The sequence below is a fragment of the Pongo abelii genome, chromosome 7 (genome assembly GCF_028885655.2).
Source record: "Pongo abelii isolate AG06213 chromosome 7, NHGRI_mPonAbe1-v2.0_pri, whole genome shotgun sequence".
Classification (NCBI taxonomy): domain Eukaryota; kingdom Metazoa; phylum Chordata; class Mammalia; order Primates; family Hominidae; genus Pongo; species Pongo abelii.
In genome coordinates this window covers 149,909,845-149,927,525 of record NC_071992.2, presented here as the reverse complement: position 1 = coordinate 149,927,525, position 17,681 = coordinate 149,909,845, and the positions used below count along the sequence as shown (strand labels likewise).

The window sequence follows — 17,681 nt, the reverse complement described above, 5'->3', positions numbered from 1 at the left end:
TTAAACCTGGGAGGCTGGAAGTGGAGTTTGCAGTGAGCCGAGATCGGACCACTGCACTGCACTCCAGCCTGGGTGACGGAGCCAGACACCGTCCCCCGCTACCAAAAAAAAAAAAAGACATAATAAAAGCTAACATAATACTTATATAAATAGAGGGCATTTGGTAATTATGATTTATCATAATCTAATGAGTTGAAATCATTTGTTTTGGTTTAACTAATTACCAGTTCAATTCATTCTAACCTCTTTTGGGCTCACTCATGGGCTAGGCCTAGGATTAAAATAATAATTAGTATGAGAGCTGTGCTAATTATTAATTTTAGGTTGCTTGTCTGGAAAACTCATGGTAAGGGTAATAGTAGGAAGGTTTCTCCATCAAAGAGGAGAAATGTCATGGCTTCTAGAAAAAACTTTATGGAAAAGGGGAGGTGGCCAGAGCCTACTGGGTCAAAACCACATTCATAGGGGCTCTTTTAAACAATGAAAACCCTTGAGAACTAGTAGAGTGAGCACTCACTCATTACCCCAAGGACAGCACCAAGCCACGCATGAGAGATTTGCTCCCCATGATGCAGATGCCTCCCACAGGGCCCCACCTCCAACACTGGGGATCACATTTTAAGGTGAGATTTGGAGGGGACAAATATCCAGACTATATCAGGAGCTGACATGACTGAAACAGAGTAAGGGAGAAAGCAGGAGGACCAAGCAGAGGGGGGCTGAAGTCTTGCCAGGAGCAGGGTGTGGGCCCAGGAGGCCTGGCTGCCTGGCGTGGCATGGGAGCGAGCTCTCTTGCAAGATGGCAGTGAGGACCTCGTCCTCGGAGGCAGGCCTTTCCACTAAGACCAGGACCATGACGGGAGAGCAGAGAGGTCCAGAAAATGAAGAAGCTGGCAGAGGGTGGGGGAGTTGGATCACCCCAAAGACATCATGAAGAAGGGAGGGGCAGGTCATCTGGGCTGTGAAATATGAGTAGGGTTTGTCTGGGCAGCGAGAGGGAGATGGACTTTCCAGAGGGCTTGGCATCTGCTGGGGGAGCAGGGAGCCGTGGCGGGGGTGGCACATGGTAATGTGCGGTGTTGCTTCCCTCCTGCCTTGGAAGCTATGAGTGCCCCCACAGGATTGAATTGAAGGCCTAGAACCCTGGATGGGAAAAACCAGGAACCCAGGAGATCTCGAGGGTCTTAGCAGGCAGACCTATGTGATGTCTGGACCCTGACCCTCCCCACCTAGTGCCCCAGAATTGCAGGACACCTTCTTCCTTGTAGCCTTGCTCATTTGCTCAGAAGTCAAGGCCCAGGATGAAATCTCATTGCCTGAGAATGCAGGAGTACGAGGAGCTTCTAGGGAGCCCTTGCTTCTGTCGTGGGAGGGCAGCCTGTGCATTTACCATCCCACAAGGAGAACATGCGGTGGAGGAGCGGTGCTCCCCAGGAAAGGACTGGCGGCTATGAGATGGGAGCACAGGATCCTTTGGGAGCAGGGCAACCCCAGCCCACCCTCACCCTCTTGATTCCTGCCAGTTCCATTCTCTTCCACGGCATGGAAGGAGCCCCCACCCCAGGCTCCTTGCTGGAGATATGACGGGGAGCAAATAGCTGTGACACTGGTCCCCTCTGAGCTCCTGCAGTGATCCTAAAGCCAAAATGAATAGTACCCACTGCCTGTGGCCAGGGAGCTTGCTGTACTGGGTGGGAAATGGTCCTATGAAGAATGAACTGGGGGTGGGTCATTGGTGTTAATCTTAGATTCCCCATGAGTAAGAAAGGACATACCTTTGTTGTCTGTGTCACTTTGATTATTAGTGAAGTAGAACTACTCTTTGTAGCCTATTGGTTGTGTGCATTTCTTCAATATTGATTTGCCTTTTATCTACTACTTTAAAAAATTTGTGTTGTGTGCATTTGTGATGATCGTTTTGCAAGAGCTCTTTGTGTTTATTACGGATATGAGCCAGGTGCCCGACATGGGCTGAAAAGACGCTTCCTGGTTTGCCATTTAGTTTGCACTGTCATTCAGGGCATTTAGTCTCTTAGCACAGGGATCAACATTTTTTCTTTTCGAGACAGAGTCTTGCTGTGTTACCCAGGCTGGAGTGCAATGGTATGATCTCAGCTCACTGCAACCTCCACCTCCTGGGTTCAAGCAATTCTCCTCCCTCAGCCCCCCGAGTAGCTGGGATTACGGGTGCGAGCCACTACGCCTGGCTATTTTTATTTTTGTATTTTTAGTAGAGATGGGGTTTCACCATGTTGGCTAGACTGGTCCTGAACTCCTGACCTTGTGATCCGCCCGCCTCAGCCTCCCAAACTACTAGGATTACAGGTATGAGCCATCATGCCCAGCCAAAACCTTTTTCTAGAAGGAATCAGATAATAAATATTTTAGGCTTTGAGAGCCGTGCCATCTCAGTTCCATCTGTTTGTGCCATTGGAGCACGAAAGTAGCCGTGGACACTGTGTACACAGACGTTCACATTTCTTATGTGTTCAGTCTTTTCTTCTATATAAATATGGGAGGTCTTCCCTACTCCAAAATTAAATGAAAGAAAAACAAAAAACTAGAGAAGAGGAAAAGTCCTCAAAAGTGATGTAAGTTTAATGCCCCAGCAGTGATGAGTGCTTACAGAAGATATACTGGCATCTCCTTGGATCTCGGTAGGTCTTTAGCTCTCAGAAGAGGCAAGAGTGGGCACTGCTGCAGACAGGGACAAAGTCACGAGTGAAGGCCGAGGCATCTGGGCCTGGGGGAGCTCTTCAGCAGGGCCGGGGTGGGGTGGCACTCCAGAGGGGTGTCCCCTCGTCCTGTGCCTCTCCTCTGATCTTTATTCTTTCTGCTGACATTGATGACCATGTTCTCTGAGGACACTGGGCCCATTGTGTCTTGAGAGACATGTTCAGCCAACTACCTGGTCTTTGTCAGTCCCAGTGAGACCCCAAGTGAGACCCTCCAGCTTCCTTCTATGGAAGCCATCAGGCCCCTTCCTCCCCTCTAATCCGGACCCTCCCAGAGACTGGATTGTCATGTCTGATCTTAAGGAATCACATGTGAATTTTACACTTAGCTCCTCTACCCTTTTCTTTTAATGCTGTTTCAAAGATGTTCTTAAACCCAATGCTGTATTTAAGATATAACTTTCCTATCCTATAACTTTGAATGATAAACTAAAAAACCCAGCCGGTTTTGCAAAGGGTTTTCTGAGTGTGAGAGGGTCGGATGGGTGTTCTCTCCGTCTCCTCCCGACCCTCAGTTTGGTTGGTCTCATGACATACTGGAGAAACAGGCTTGGGCCTGGACCAACCCTGTGCGGACTCACAGACTCACAGCTGGCCACAGGACCTGGGACAGGCCCTTCACCTTTCAATGGCCTCCAAGATGATGGTATGTGTGATGCTTAATATTGAGTGTCAACTCGTTTGATTGAATGATAAAAAGTATTGTTCCTGGGTGTCTTTGAGAGTGTTACCAAAGGAGATTAACCTTTGAGTCAGTGGACTGGGAGAGGCAGACCCACCCTCAATCTGAATGGGCACCATCTAATCAGCTGCCAGCATGGCTAGGATAAAAGCAGGCAGAGGAACGTGGAAGGACTAGACTGGTAGACTGGCTGAGTCTTTCAGCCTCCGTCTTTCTCCAGTGCTGGATGCTTCCTGCCCTCGAACGTCGGACTCCGAGTTCTTCAGCTTTTGGATTCTTGGACTTACACCAGTGGTTTGCCAGGGGCTCTTGGGCCTTTGGCCACAGACTGAAGGCTGTGCTGTTGGCTTCCATCCTTTTGAAATTCTGGGTCTCATACTGATCCACCACCGGTTTCCTTGGTTTTCAACTTGCAGACGGCCTATCATGGGACTTTGCCTTGTGATGGTGTGAGTCAATTCTTCTTAATATTTTTGTTTTGTTTTGTTTTGAGACAGAGTCTCGCTCTCTCGCTCTGTTGCCAGGCTGTAGTGCAGTGGCTCATTCTCAGCTCACTGCAACCTCTGCCTCCCAGGTTCAAGCGATCCTGCTGCCTCAGCCTACCAAGTAGCTGGGACTACAGGTGTGTGCCACCATGCCCAGCTAATTTTTTGTATTTTTAGTAGAGATGGGGTTTCACCACATTGGCCAGAATGATCTCAATCTCTTGACCTCATGATCTGCCTGCCTCGGCCTCCCAAAGTGCTGGGATTACAGGCGTGAGCCACCGTGCCTGGCCTTCTCCTTAATAAACTCTCCTTTATATATACATCTATCCTATTAGTCCTGTCCCTCTAGAGAACCCTAATAGTATGTGACTCGAAAGGTCTCTAGTGAAGGTGCAGTGAGACAACTTAGGTAGTATGTGTTGGCGTGGCACGTTGGCATCACTCCAGAGCCCGGTGACCTAGGTTTGGGTAACTGAGTTTGCTGCCTACTAGCTGTGTACCCTGGAACAAGCGACTTCACCTCTTTGTGCTTGTGTAAATATGGGGCGATGATAAGTCACCTAATAATAGATTGTTTGGAAGACTGAATGGCTTAATCCACATCAAGTGTCTGAAACAGTGCACATCTATGTAGTTGGGAAATGTTAGCCATTGTAGGCCAAGTGCCACTCACATACTAGGTGTTCAATAAATACAACCACCCTTCTGTTATTAGATGTGCTGGAACAATTCCATTACACTAACTTTTGCTACTTTTGCAAGAACTGCAGATTTAATGCCTATCCACCTCCCCATAAGCACTGTTAATTAAAGCCCCCAAGCCCAGATAACCTTGCTTTTCTGTCCTTAGCAAGCTTTGGCTTGATAAGAATTTTTAAAATGTGTTTGTTGATCTTTTAAAACCCCTAAGATGAGTATTTACTGCCAAAATGTGCAAGTGTATCTCAAGGATTTAATTCAGGCACTAGATAATAATGCTGGAGATTTAAAGAAGGAAAATGACGAGGTTTTCATTTCTTTGCCCTCTATCTGCTATGGCTACGAGCACTTCTGTTTATCATTTAAAATCCTATTTGAAAAGGTCACTGGTTATTTGCGTGAATCATACAGTGTGAGGACTTAGGAAAAAAGAGCCAAAGATTGGCCGCCGCAGTCACCTGCTTCATTCCCTGTCCTTCCCCTGTGATGGAGGTTGCTCCGAGTCTCTGCTGTTCTCAGCTTATGGTGGCCACCATGGGGTACAGGAGGACCACTGGGTCCAGGCAACATGACACTATCAGTAATGATGAGAAGACCAGACACTGCTCAGAGTGCATGGAGTTTGTAAATCCACTTGAAATTGGGCTGGTGCAACTGAGGAACGGTGCTTTAAATTTTATTCCATTTTAATTATTAGCTAATTATTTTAATTAATTATCTAATTTAATTAGTGACACTAGTTAATTAATGCAACTGAAAAACTGCATTTTAAACTGAAATTTTCAATTCACTCTCATTTTTACTTGCATTCCCATTTTACAGAGGAGAAGTCTGAGGGTCCAAATGCTTTAGCACTGGTTTAGAATTGCCTGGCATATATGTAGTGGACCTGCTCTCTTCAGATAGGTGCAGACTGTCTCTGAAAGCTCACTCTGCCTCAGTTCCTCTCTAATGATGTTCAGCAGGTATTCTCTGAGCTTCCGATAGCCTGTGTTTTACATGATGTGAGGTGAAGGGGCGATGGTATATTTATTGGCCTCGTATCTGATAGTTGCCTGCACATTGTACACAGAGAAGCACTTTGGGAAGTGGAGCTGGTGTTCAAAAGGCCACTAATTGGCTTATTCCCAAGGATTCATCTTCAGTTGTTGAAATCTCTGTTTTGAAAGACCTAACCTGGGAAGTCCCCTGAAAACATGTGTGATGCAGTTTCTCAGAGACAGGGGGAAACCAGGGGAAGTTCCCAGAGATGAGAAGTGTGAAGAGCCGTTCTCCATTGCTTTTTTTTTTTTTTTTTGAGACGGAGTTTTACTCTTGTTGCCCAGGCTGGAATGCAATGGCGTGATCTTGGCTCACTGCAACCTCTGCGTTCTGGGTTCAAGCGATTCTCCTGCCTCAGCCACCCGAGTAGCTGGGATTACAGGTGTGTGCCACCAAGCCCGGCTAATTTTTTGTATTTTTAGTAGAAATGGGGTTTCACCATGTTGGCCAGGCTGGTCTCAAACTCCAGACCTCAGTTGATCCACCCGCCTTAGCCTCCCAAAGGACTGGGATTATAGGCGTGAGCCACGGCGCCTGGCCCTTCTTCACTAATTTGCCGGGTTACATTCACTGCCCTCCAGAAGGACGTGATCCACTCTGCTTCCCTCACTGACTTCGTCCTGTAAAATTATCCCTTTTACTCAGCACACCTGTCCCACACTGGCTGACTACCACCAGCTACTTTCCACCCTGTCATCTCCCACTGGCATGTCCCTCTGCCTGAGCTCTGCTCTGCCCACATGGTGTTTGCAAGCGGCTCACTCAGGAGCTCAGTCTCACAGTCCCTCTGGTGCCCCATGCCCTGTCATTTGCAGTGGTGTCCTGTGATCCTCACAGGAGGCTTGTGAAGTCAGTCTTATTCTCATTTTACAGACAAACCCTAGAGAGGCTCCATAGCTAACTCAGAGTCTCATGGCAAGTGAAACACAAGGGTAGAACCCACGTCTGTCTGGCCCTAGACCCTGTGCCTCAACCGCACAACCAGTATTCTCCGATAGAACTTTCCCAGTGACGGAAATGTTCAATATCTGTACTGTCCAGTTCAGTAGCCGCTCACTGCATGAGGCTACTAAGCCCTTGAAATTTGGCTGGTGACACTGAGGAACTGTGCTTTAAATTTCATTCAATTTTAGTTAATTAGCTAATTATTTTAATTGATTAGCTAATTTAGTTAGGAACACTAATTAATTAATGAGTGCATCTGAGGAACTGCATTTTGAACTTAAAATTTAATTTTAATTGGAAATAGCCACATGAGGCTAGTAACTGTAAAGAACTGTGACAAGCCTGAGATGTCTCCCTATTCGCAAGCTGACAAATTAGCCTGCTGACAGATGCTGGCAGAAGACAGGAGCTTCCTGGATCAGAGACAAGGGACTTCATTACTCAAAGCACAGCGGGCAGCCAGCTTGAGTTTCATACTTGCATCATTTCTGCTTGCCTCCAAGTCTCATGGGGTTTTGTGCAAAAGCATTTACCATTATCTGCACTGTTTTGTATGATGCACAAGCTTTCAGAGAGGGACTATATATTTCACTCCTCATTGTATCTCCAGTATCCCAAAGAGAGCCTGGCACATTCTTGGGACCCAATGAGTCTTTACTAAATGACCAATGGCTCTGGTTCCTCACAAAAGTCAAGAGTCTGGACCCGGTGGTTATTGAGGATCCTCCCGGCTCTTGAGGAAGGTCTCTGAATTTGAGCAAGTGCCCTGCTTCTGAGGTTGTCTCTTCCTTACAGTCGCTGCAGAGATCGGCCTCAAACAGGGATCTCAGTTTCCTCCCTGTAGAGCCTGAGTCTGGGACTCCGTGCACGTAGATTGCAGAGGAAGTATTCCACGGAAAGGGTGGAGGACACAGGACTACTCAGGGGAGCTGCTGAGCAGGGTTGTGCTCCCAGCTAGAGTCAACCTTCAGCCTGATCCCATGGCCAATCCCAGAGCACAAACTGCACCATGAGGCTGTCCCACAAACCTGAAAGTTTGGCTTGGATCCAGGGACATTTGGGAGCCTCAGAAGATTATAGGCAGCAGAAAGGAAAGACAGGAATCCGAGAATTCCACATAAGAAACGTGTTCTGGACTGTGGAGTCCAGGTAATTTGGTGTTTAACTCAGACTCCAGGTGGTAGTAGGGAAGAGAAATGAGTGTGCTTCCATGCTGCTGGGGAAAGATGCCTTTTTTTTCAACTCTAGTCCTTACCATCAGCAGGGGAAACCGAAGGAAAAGGCAAAGGAGGCCAACCCTGTGTAACCCCATGTCCCTCCGTCATTGTCTGTGGGCTGCCTAGGGTGTGGGGGGTGAGAGGGTGAGCACCTCCCAGGGGAGGCAGCTCCTCTGTGGCCAGAGGCAGTTCTCTGGATCAAGGGACAGCTGTGAGCTGTCAGCAGCCAATAGTCACAGCAGCTGAGGGTTGGTGGCTCAGCCAGAAGAGGCCCCCGGGCAGAGTGCCAGCAGCATCTACTCTGCAGGGACCCAGCGCCTTCCAGGTAGCCTGACCCCAGCTAAGGAAATGAAAACCTGAAACCTTCCTTTCCAGGTGAAGTGGCTCTGAGGGTCACCAGGCGTAATTTGCTACCTAAGGAAAGTCCAGCGGTTCTTGATTACCATCCCCTGCCTTCCATGCTGCTCAGGTTTCCTGCTCGTCCTCTGGGCCGGCCCGGAGAAGAAAGAAACAATACGTCGTTTCCTGCTCGTCCTCTGGGCTGGCCTGGAGAAGGAAGAAACAATACGTCGTTTCCTGCTCGTCCTCTGGGCCGGCCCGGAGAAGAAAGAAACAATACGTCGTTTCCTGCTCGTCCTCTGGGCCGGCCTGGAGAAGAAAGAAACAATACGTCTTCTTTTCTTCATGTCCCTACAATGTGCCAGGAACTCTTCAAGAAACTTGGCCTGTATTATCTCATCTAACTTTCCCAGCAACCCCGAGAAATGGGCCTTGTAATGCCCGTGCCTGCAAGGTGGAAGCTGTGGCTGGCAGAGGTGAAATACCTTCCCGGGACCGCACAGCTAGGAATGGCAGTGCCAGGACTCGAAGCCAACCCTCCTGGGCCAAAGCCTATGCTCTTCCCTACCATCGCCATGGGCGTGGGTCGGGGAGAAGAGACATCACAAGACTGTGCCTTCCTGTTCTTTCTCTTTCTCCAGGCAGACCCAGAAAGCACTGCAGGACTTCAGGGAGCAAAGAGGGAAGTCAAGCAACCCTATCCTGTGGTTTCCTCTACTGATGAGTAGTGGAGTTGAGAATTTCCATCTTTCCCTAACAGCATGGTAGCACACTCATTTCTCTTCCCTACTGTCACCTGGCATCTGATTCAAACACCAAATTACCTGGACTCCAGAGTCTAGAACACGTTTCTTCTGTGGAATTCTTGGATTCCTGTCTTTCCTTCCTGCTGCCTATAATCTTTTGAGGCTCCCAAATGTCTCTGGGTCAAGGACTAACTTGTAGGCCTCGGTTTTGAGGTCCCTCTGCAGTTTGCCAAGTTTATTTTTATTTTTATTTATTTATTTATTTATTGTATTTTTTTTTTTTTTTTTTTTTTAGTAGAGACAGGGTTTCACCATGTTAGCCAGGATGGTCTCCATCTCCTGACCTTGTGATCCACCCACCTCAGCCTCCCAAAGTGTTGGGATTATAGGCGTGAGCCACCACACCCAGCCCAGCTTTCTTTTTTTTTTTCTTTTTTTTTTTGGGACGAAGTCTTGCTCTTGTCCCCCAAGCTGGAGTGTAAAGGCACGATCTCGGCTTACTGCAACCTCCGCCTCCCGGGTTCAAGCAATTCTCCTGCCTCAGCCTCCTGAGTAGCTGGGATTACAGGTGCGTACCACCATGCCCGGCTAATTTTTGTATTTTAAGTAGAGACGGGGTTTCACCTTGTTGGCCAGGCTGGTCTCGAACTCCTGACCTCTGGTGATCTGCCCGCCTCTGCCTCCCAAAGTGTTGGGATTACAGGCGTGAGCTACCGTGCCCAGCCGCAGTTTGCCAAGTTTCTTCCAACCAATCCTATCTTTCAAGGTTGCCCATCACCATCTCTCTGTAATACAAAGGAGATCTGCCATTTATTTGCTTAATACCTAAAAATATTTGCTCTTATTTAGGGAGCCCTTGCCACATGCCCAAGCTGGGCAGATCACTTTGTACATGTTGTCTTGTGTGAGCCTCACAAGGACCCCATCAGTTCAGTCCTGTTGTTCTCATCTTACAGATGAAAAATTGGAACTCAGTGAGGTACAATAACCTATTCAAAGTCTCAAAGCCAGTGAAGAATAGAACAAGGGTTAATGCAAGTCAGTCTGGCCCAGACCCTGTGCTCTCTACTTCTCAGTCAGCGCTCTCCAATAGAACTTTCCCAATGATGGAAATGCTCTATGTCGGTACTGCCCAGGTCAGTAGCTGCTAGCTACATGAGACTGTTAAGCACTTGAAATTTAGCTGGTGCAACTGAGGAACTGTTCTTTAAATTTTATTCAATTTTAATCAATTAATTTAATTAGTGGCATTAATTAGTTAATTAATGACTGCAACTGAGGACTTATATTTTAAATTTAAAATATAAGATTAATTAGAAATAGCGGGTGAGTGCAGTGGCTCACGCCTGTAATTCCAGCACTTTGGGAGGCTGAGGTGGGTGGATTGCAAGGTCAGGAGTTCGAGACTAGCCTGGCCAACATAGCGAAACCCTGTCTCCACTAAAAATACAAAAATTAGCCGGGCATGGTGGCGTGCGCCTGTGATCTCAGCTACTCGGGAGACTGAGGCAGGAGAATCGCTTGAACCCAGGAGGTGGAGATTGCAGTGAGCCAAGATTGCACCACTGCACTCCACCCTGGGCGACAAGAGTGAAACTCTGTTTCAAAAAAAAAAAAGAAAAGAAAAGAAATAGCCACGTGAGGCTAGTAGATATAAAGAACTGTGACAGACCTGAGATGTCACCCTATTTGCAAGCCAACAAATTAGCTTGCTGGCAGATGCTGACAAAAGATAGCAGCTTCCTGGATCAGAGCCAAAAGACTTTACTCCAGCACAGCAGGCAGCCTAAGTTTCATGTTTCCATCATTTCTACTTGTACTCCAAGTCCCACGGGCTTGCTTCATAGATGAGGAACCACAATCTTTTGTTATAATGGGCTGCAAGTGAGCCTACTCAACTTTTCTCTTGGAGGGAGGCATTATCTTGATGATACTGGAGAGTGAGCACACCTGAGCCCTGCTCTGGAAGGAGACACTATCTCTATGTTCCATGCTCTGTGCCTCCTTAAAAAGGTAGTTCAGAAAAGAAGCCTGTCAGTGCTTCTGCTTGCAAGACACACAGAAGTGCAAGAGACCTATGAAGAACTGTCTGTCAACCATGGATGCTGCATTGGATACTGCAACTCCAAATTGTCTGCAGTGCCTGTTCTGGGATGTTTCACATGTATTACATCATTGACCACCCCCAGGTGTCTGCAGAGTTAGCCTATCTTTTCTGTTTAGCAGATGAAGAAACTGAGGCTGACTCCCACCCAACTTCCTGAACTTTGAGATCGTGGATTCTCCTACCCATTACCAACTCTTTCTACTTCCCCCTAGTTCCCCCCCAAAAAACAGAAATCTGGAATGTTTGTCCTCCTCACTCCTTTTCAAAACTTTACCCTCCAAGACTAGAATTCCTTTTCTCTTCTGCCTTGTCATCTTCTTCCCATTTTCCAGAAGAGTTGCCAGTCTGACCTCCTCTCCGAAGCCTTCCCTGCCCAGCCCAACCTATGCTGAACTCCCCTGTCTCTTCTCAACCATAGAAGGTCCTATCTCATACTCTTGAGTGGCAGCTCTTGAGGGCAGAGCCTGTACCTTCCCGTGGCCACTCTCCCCCAACATGGCCTATCTCAGGACTTGGGGGAAAAACAAACCAACAAATAAGGACTCAAAAAACTAAACCAGAAACAAGCAGCTATTATTTTATGCCTGGGATTGACTTCCCACTTCACTACCCACTTTCAATTCCAGCTCCAGGCAGTGGGTGAATGGGCTTGATTCTTTCCCCGAAACGGGAGATGTTTTGAAATGACTCAAAGAAAAGCTGATTGGATTGGATTGAGTTTTGGTAAATCCACCCACAAGTGTAGAGAAACTTGACATTTGCCTTCCAAGCCAGCAAAAGTGATGAATCTCATTTCCTTCTAACTGAGCAGGAGGCGATGGAATGATGACTGAGCAGGTCTCAGGAGACTGGGTTCTAGTCCAAGTTCTGAGGCTGGCTGGCTCCATGACCTTGGGGAAGGCACTGCCCTTTTCCAGGCCTTAGTTTCTCATCTATGATGCGGGACTGGAGGAGGGGGAGAGCAGTCAGACTCTCCAGATGCCCCCCCCCCCCCACCTTCCATTCTGGGCTTCAGTGATCCTCCGGGCCGGGAAAGCCCAGCCTTCACTTCACAGGAACCCAGCGAAGTTCTGTTCCTCCCAGCCTACTTCCTGCCACCTCCCAGAGCAGGACCAGCCTCCCCTCCTCTCCATGTACAGTGTAGACATCCCACACTGCCTGGCTGAGGGAGCACCTACTGTAAGGTTGTGCTGAAAGAGCAGCACTTGATTCTAATCCAGACTCCTCTATCTTCAGCCCTAATGCATCACCTCGTCGTAAACATAATTCACAGTGCCGCCATCGCTGCCTTTCAAGGTGGGCAGTGCATGTTTTTTTCTCCACTCTCATTCAGTTATTTTTAGGAAATGCCATGTAGTTCCATACACTTGACATGTACCTGCTTTCACTACATCTGGAGATATTCAGGAAAGTCCGTGTTAACGATAAGGCCTAGGGTGGAGCTGCGATGTACTTGCCATTTGTAAAACCCAAGCAGAAGAGTCCATGCGGTTAAAGACACAGATAAAGAAAAACAATTGATCAAAGAACAATTGGTCTAGCTAGGGTGGAGTTTCTGGAGGCAACCAGGAAGTGGGGGGCTGGACGGAGGGAGGAAGGAAAGGAAGGAGGGAGGGCCTTCAAGGAGGGGTGGTGGGGATGGGGCGGAGGGGGAGCAGACAGTGGATCCTAATTGTTACAGGCACTGTGCTGAGAACTCTATCACCTCGCACTGAATCCTTACAGCAGCCCCAGGACGTGGGGATGCTTATTATCCCTGTTTTGCAGATGAGAAAACTAAAGTTCAGAGATGAAATAGCTTATCCATGGCCACTGAGCTGCAAAATGGCAGAGCCTGAGTGGAAGTCGGATCTCTTGACCATCTACTCAGTTGTTACAAATCAAACGTTTGTTGGGGGGAAATAGAATACTTGCAAAAGGAACTCTGTGTTTGTCAGCTTTGCTGCATAACAAAATCTTCCAAGCTCAGTGACTTGCAACAGATGTTTATTTCTTGTTCATTACAAGTGAAAATGCTGTGGGTAACCTGCAGGTCAGCTGTGGCTCAGCAATGCTCTGTGAATTTTCTCAGTTTAAGGTCCAGGGTGAAGGTAGTCGCTAACCAGGACATGCTGTCCTCTAACCAGAACTGAAAGAACTGCATAGTCAGATTTCAGCTTTCTGCTCAGAGACGGCACATGCCAGAACCATGCACACTCTGTCAACCAAAGCAAGTGACATGGCCAAGCCCATTGTCAGTGGAGCAGGGAGGTATATTGTCTGTCCTTCCACAGTGAGAGGTGGAGGATTCTAGAAGGGGAATAAATAGTTGCATAATGCAGTTGGCCACACTGGGCTCTGCAGACAGATGCCTGGGTCTGACTCCTATCTCTGTCACTTAATAGTTGTAGTCATATGGCCTTCAGCAAAGTGCTTGACCACACTGTGCCTCAGCTTCCTCAACCGCAAAATGGGGATGATAATTATAGTCCTGCATTCATTTGCTAGAGCTACCATAACAAAATATCACAAACTCGGTGGCTTAAACGACAGAAATTTATTTTCTCACAGATCTGGAAGCTGGAAGCCCAAGATCAAGGTGTCATCAGGGTTGGTTTCTGATGAGGGCTCTCTTTCTGGCTTGCAAATGGCAGCCTTCTAATTTGTCCTCACATGGCTTTCTTATGTGCATATGGTGAGAGTGCTTTCTGGCACCTCTTTTTTTTTTTTTATAAGGACATCAATTCTAGCAGATTAGGGCCCCACCATTATGACCTCATTTAACCTTATTACCTTCCTAAAGGCCTTATCTCCAAATACAGTCATCTTGAGGGTTAAGGCATCAACATATGAATTTGGTGGGGGTGTGGGGGACAGTTCAGTCCATAGCAAGGGCCAATTCTGCAGGGCTCTTGTGATGATTTAAATGGGTTAGGACAGTGTCTGGCCTACAGGCAAGCACTGAATAAGAGCAGGCTGCTCTTAGTAGCAGGCCCCACATTATCATGATTGGCCATTCCCTGCACTGATAATGCCTCATTTGCTTTCTTTGTCCTTTGGCAACCTCTCCCAATTCCTGGCATAAATGAGGTGACCGGGAAATGGATGCTTGAGTCCCCCAGTGAATCCTGAGGTAGTTGACAGAAGGCACGCAGGGTTTGAAGTGCCCTGGGCTGCATTCCCTGCTGTGTTGCTGACCTGCTTGGATACTTTGGCCAAGCCACCATCTTTTGCCAGCCAGGATGCATCTCATTAAGACAAGGCTTGTTCTGCCCACAAAATCTCAGCAGATTTCATTTCCCCATGGCTTTCTGTGGCTATTCCTAAGTATTGGGTAGCACTCAGAGCCAAAGTGCTAGAGATTTTTTTTTTGTTTTTTTTTTTGTTTGTTTTTTGAGATGGAGTTTCATGCTTGTCACCCAGGTTGGAGCACATTGGCACAATCTCGGCTCACTGCAACCTCCACCTCCTGGGTTCAAGCGATTCTCCTGCCTCAGCCTCCTGAGTAGCTGGGATTACAGACGCCTGCCACCACACCTGGCTCATTTTTGTATTTTTAGTTGAGACAGGGTTTCACCATGTTGGCCAAGCTGGTCTTTGAACTCCTGACCTCAAGTGATCTGCCCACCTCGACCTTCTAAAGTGCTGGGATTACAGGCTGAACCACTGCACCCGGCCAGAGAGATTGTTCCTTTACATAAATGTTCTTATAGATTCCAAGTTGACAGTACTTCTCCAAACCCCCTCCCACAGCTACTACTCCCCACCTCAAGAGAGCACCTAATGACCCTGCCGGATAGGGCTGGGCTGGACGGGCATAGGAGAACTTACTCTCGCTGCCTGCGTCTGGGGCAGTTTCTGGTTATGACTAGGAGCCTGAGTGTTTTCCTGCTTTTGAGTAGCCACCCACAGACACAGAACCACCTTGGCTTGGGGTGAACTCTTGGGATTCCATGGCAATACTGAAAAACCCTGCGTTGATTTTTCTATCCCCGCTCATGTTACCTTTCCCACATCTGGCCTTGCTTAGAAAGAACGATGTCTGAGGCTGTTTGTTTATTAGAGAGCTGTGTTAGCCGAGGAGAGACAGATTAAAGGCCATGGGGACAGCCAAGCCTGTCCAAGTCCCCTTGCCTTGTGTGGCTCAGCCCAGCAGCATTGGGAAGGAGAGCACCAGGTGAAAGTTCTTGACGTTCTCCCCGCTCACTGCTAATTCATTATTTGTATGATGACTAATTCAGTGCGTTTTTGACCCTCTCAGTCTCAACTTCCTCATCAGGGAAACAGGAACAAAGATATCTTCTGTGAGATGTACAGCATCTGGCCCAGAGTAGAAGGTGATGATGATGACGAAGATGATGATAGCTCAGCTCTCAGGGAGCATGGCTAACAGGCCAGGCATGCTTTAAGCACTTCATATTCATTGATCCTCTTAATCTTCTTGGCAACCCTAGGAGGTGGGGACTATTATTCTTTGTCTTTACAGATCAGGAGACTGAGGCACAGTGAGGTTAAGTGACTCCTGGCAGGATGTACAGCCAGTGAATGACAGGGCTGAGAATTGGACCCAGGCTGTCTTGCTTCATAGCCCCCCACCCTCATCACTGCCTTCAGACCCAGGTGACATTAGTTATGTTAAGCTGTGTCTCCTCCCTATAACCTTCCCTGCAGTGTTGGGGAAAAGGACGCAAAGAGCAGGTGTTGCTTGTTCTGAAAAGTACTTACTTGTAATTATACTAAAAATGTCCCTTTCGAGTTGTTTCTTTAGAGAGTCAGAGGCAGGGCAGCCCCGCCCTAGGCACCTCCTCCCTCCTTCTGGCCCCCGTGGGCCTCTTGGTGTGATATTAACATCTGAGAGCCTCAGACTCATCCATTATTGATGGGGCATGGGGAGAGGATAAGAATGAGGCCTAGGCGGCCTTAGCAGCTCAGAAAGGTCTTTTTATCCTTGTCCCTGGTGGAAAAATGCATTACAGGTGACAGGAGCAAAAGCAGCTGTGACCAAAGCTGCTGCCAGCTGTGGGTAGAGCATGATTATCATTTGTTATTGCCCTCGACTGAGCACCCTCTTCTCATTCAAGATTTAGGAAAAACATTACAACAATGACAACACCACTTCTCTGATCTTGAGTCTTAGATTCACGTCTCTCTGTTCCTTCACAAAATGCCTAGCTGTCTATTTCCTGCCAGTTAAAATATGCCAGACTCAGAACTACCTCCCGCCCCTGCCCAGTGAGATCTGTGACCTGCCCCCAGCCCTGTTGCGAGTGCACACGCTTCCTTGGGGATAGGGGTGGGTGAGAACAGCCTTTGACCTGCAGACCTGGGTTCCAGTCTCCTTTTTGCCCTTGCTCCCCTTAGTATGCCGAGCTGCTCGACCTCCGAGCTTCGGTTTCCTTCTGTGTGTGATGGTGATGCCGGAGCTACCCCAAGGGACTGTCATGAGGCTAAATAATGTATGTGAAAGGCCTTAACCCAGTGCCGGGCACAAAGCAGGTCCCAGAAAAAGGATGTGCCATCCTCTCACTTTCTGTCTACCCCACCCATCCTCATCCTTCAGGGTTTGAGCAAGAGCCCTTTGTCCTGGCCCTCTTTGACTCATTCTTCCCCCATTTCGGTGTTTTGCATGTTGATTAAAACTCTTTGGGGCAGGCTCTCCAAATTTAGCATTTTTACAACAGGAAGTGGTGTTAGAGATCATGCAGTTCAGAGCTTTCAGAGCTTTCTGTTTGCAGTTTGGGACAGGAAGCTTCTGCACACAGGTCCCCTGGCTCCCATCCAGTGCTCGTTAGGTGACTCTCTTCTCTCCCCACACTGAGTGGCTTGGAAGGGCTCAGAGGCTTCACATGAGCACTTCACATTTACTGTGTATATCTGAGCCAAGTAGGGACAGAAACTGTCTCACCAATCCTCATGCCCTCTCCCCATGCTAAGTCTCCTGAGTATTTTCTTCTATTTTTCAGATGAAGAAACTGAGGTTCAGAGAGGTTAAGAGACTCCACTGAGGTCACACAGCCGGTAAGTGGCAGAGCTGGGATTCGAACCGAGCTCTCTTTCACTCCAGAACCTGTGCTCTAAATTGCCTTGCTTTCTTTGCCTTAAAAAGGGGAGACCTGCGACTTTGTTTTCTGTTTTGATGGTGCTCACACAGATTCCTGGGTTGCAAGGAGAGGGCCCCTGGGTCCAAAAATTCAGAAGGGTGGTGGCATTTGAGAAAAACATCCCCATTCCCAGTGGGTGCCGTGGCCGGGACAAACCCGGAGCTTCAGCGCACCTGGTTCAGGATCGAGCCCACGGTGGCCAGCAGGGGCCTGGGTCCATTCTCCCAGGAGGGTTGCTCCGAGGCCCCAGGATCTCTAGGAACCAGACCCCTGGGACCCCACAGCAGGGCCCAGGTGCCTCTTCGTGTGCTGTGTGCCTCACATTCTGCCTCAGCCACAGAGGAGCCCAGCAGGCAGGACTCAATCCTCACTCAGCACCACTCTGGATGGTTGCATAGTTACACGGTGTGGTTTGTAGTATTTTTGGTTTTGTTGTTTTTGCAAAAGCCAAAGGAAGTCTGTGGGCTGAGTTCTACCTTCCCTTCTTTGAGGATAGTTGGTCTGCTCAGTCAGGGGCAAGCAGAGCTCAGCTAGAGGAAAAAAAAAAACCTCCAAACACGAGGTTCACAGATCAGAGGTCACCTGCCCTAGCAGGACACCAG

General features: G+C 48.2%; 1 protein-coding gene across 3 annotated transcripts in view; it reads left to right on the top strand.

Moving 5' to 3' along the window:
• Positions 1-17,681, top strand: part of ST3GAL1 (ST3 beta-galactoside alpha-2,3-sialyltransferase 1) — a 116,195-nt gene that overhangs the window by 54,903 nt on the left and 43,611 nt on the right. Inside the window, exons 1-2 of one of the 3 annotated variants that reach the window (XM_054518857.2) lie at positions 15,781-16,770; positions 16,942-16,996. The gene's annotated coding sequence lies outside the window, so the exon portion shown is untranslated. Of the gene's footprint in view, positions 1-15,780; positions 16,845-16,941; positions 16,997-17,681 lie in introns of those variants that run through there. The other 2 variants (XM_054518858.2, XM_024251088.3) reach the window with 2 other exon arrangements.